The 2,500-nt window shown below is 36.4% G+C and overlaps 1 long non-coding RNA gene across 1 annotated transcript in view; it reads left to right on the plus strand.

Moving 5' to 3' along the window:
- Positions 1-436, plus strand: part of LOC138019955 (uncharacterized) — a 718-nt gene extending 282 nt beyond the window's left edge. Inside the window, exon 2 of the long non-coding RNA XR_011126274.1 lies at positions 1-436. This exon is cut by the window's left edge and continues 71 nt beyond it. This is a non-coding gene — a long non-coding RNA (uncharacterized lncRNA).
- The last annotated feature ends 2,064 nt before the right edge of the window (positions 437-2,500 follow it).

Below are 2,500 nucleotides of genomic sequence, written 5' to 3' on the forward strand. Positions count from 1 at the left end.
TGTTTAGTGCGGATTGCACTGAAGCTAAGACGCTTTCGCAAGCCCACATCCATTGGCTCGAAATCCGTTGCGCACAACATACCTCACAAGTATCTCACAAGCTATGACAAACCAGTATTTATCGGCTTGAAATGTCGGTGTGGGTTACATCCCAAACTGAAAGAGTTATTGTACTCTAAAAAATAGTGGCATTGAATAAGAGTTTTGCACTCTCAAAGAATAGTATTTCGTACTCTTACTGTTGTCTGCTACTAGCCGCCAGCATGGGAACAACAATCGAACAATACCGGTCAAGGATCGGCTGTCACAACAATTTTGTGAAAGTCAAGGATGCATTTTCAGGTGTGCGAGGGCGATTTTGGAATACGATGCTTATGATGTTTTACTTAAATGTGTTTTACTTGCCAACATTAAAACAAGTTGTTGGACATTACAAGTCGTGTAATGAGGTGATGTTTTGGTTTGCACAAATGATGTGCTACAATGTTTATATCCCATTGCCTATAAGGCAAGCAAATGATGTGGAGGAAAATCCAGGTCCTACAATATTTGATATCATTGATCCAACAACCACTGTGTCCGCTGACTCTAGTCAAGGAAGTGAAACAATCTTTGGTGTGAATGCTGGTAAAGTAATGTGTAGCAATGTCACTTCCTGGTATTATACCATCAAATACAAGAGTAATTCTACTTTCAACAATATTTTGGTTATTGGAAATAATCTATACAGTTCTATAAGATGTTCTGTGCGAACAAATGACTATTTGCTGTTAACTGATGTTCCAGACATGGTTTCAATATTTAATAGAGTGTATTTATTGCAATATAGTGTATTAATGCCATTAGTTAACAAACAACAATTGTAATTCCGTTGAGAGTTTGAAAATACTCCTAGAAGTGAATTTCTAAGAGACATATATGGACCAATGTTTGATGTCATGAACAAACTTCCAGTAAATGACTCACTATACACCCTTTTAACAAGTCTAATATATGCTGTTTTCTGCTAATGACGTTGAACTCTTGCTTTCAAATTTTATTTAGAAATGTACAAAGGCTTAAAACTTTTCTGATTTCTCTTCTTTTTTGAAGCCTTTGTACATTTCTGAATAAATTTTAAAAGCATGAGTTTGACGTCATTAGCAGAAAACGGCATATATTAGACTTATTAAAAGGGTGTGTATTGTAATGAATACACTATATCAAATATTGAAACCATGTCTGGAACATCAGTTATCAGCAAATAGTCATTTGTTTGCACAGAACATGTTACAGAACTGTATAGATTATTTCCAATAACCAAAATATTGTTCAAAGTAGAATTAGCCCACAAACTAATATCTTGTATTTGGTGGTATATCATAGCAGTATGTGACATTGCTACACATTGCTTCCAGCATTCACACCAAAGGTTGCTTCATTTCCTTGACTAGAGTCAGTTGACACAGTGGTTGTTGGATCGATGATGTCAAACATTGTAGGACCTGGACTTTCCTCCACATCGTCACTTGTATTTTTAGGTATTGCTAATGCTGTGTGTACCATCAATGTTTATTACTGCTACTCCAGTAGATGCTGCTAGTAACACTGTTGGAATCTCAGGATTCATTGGAGCACGTCTATAGGTTTTTACTACAGTGTGGTAAAGTGTTTTCATCAAATGGCTTTTCCCAGCACCACCACCTCCAGTTATAAACAAATAAACTGGTTCAACATTTTGTGACTTCAGACTGTTGAGGTTTTCATTTTATTTCTAGTCCATGAAAGCACCCTGTTGTAAGCTTTAGGTTGCGTTTTTTATTATGTAATGATCTACATGTAACTGATCGACGTAATTGGTCATCAGATATTTCTCTTGGCTGTTTATACATTGTTACTGGTGATGGACTGATTTCCAGTAGTGTGGGGATTTGCACCAAGCTCTGAGACTACTTGTTCATTGAATGCCTCATGTAGTGATGATTCATCTTAGAATTCTAGTTGAATTTCAGCATTCTTTTGATCATTTATATGATATGAATGTATGACAGTGCCATGCTTGTGTCTTAGCCAATCTAGTGCTTCTGTTACTGGTAAATAGCTGATAGAGATGATGTAGCGTGCAGCAAGAGTTGTCAAAACGGTGCAAATGGCATTAAGAGAAATTTTAGTGGCAAGTCATCGATGTAAAATTCTGAACAGGTCTGAAATTTGAAGCATACTTAAGGAACTCATTTCACTGCTGCATTGTTATGGCAAATTTTGAACCAATCACGCATGGTAAAAGTGAGACCGTAGTACCAAATTCTGTAAGGGCTGAATGGAGTTAAGCTAAGCATAAGACCCCAAGTACGCATTGCGGACCTATTTTTTTCACAAAGTCAGTGGTGTTGAAACAATCTCAGATTACTTTCTGAGAGAAGGGCATTGTGGTTTAGAAACATGTGCAAGATCTATTTTAAGAACAGTGTTTGTTTGGTTTTAGCGAGTGAATAATTTAACGATGAAATGATATATGAAA

Source organism: Montipora capricornis, chromosome 10 (assembly GCF_036669925.1).
Source record: "Montipora capricornis isolate CH-2021 chromosome 10, ASM3666992v2, whole genome shotgun sequence".
Classification (NCBI taxonomy): Eukaryota; Metazoa; Cnidaria; class Anthozoa; order Scleractinia; family Acroporidae; genus Montipora; species Montipora capricornis.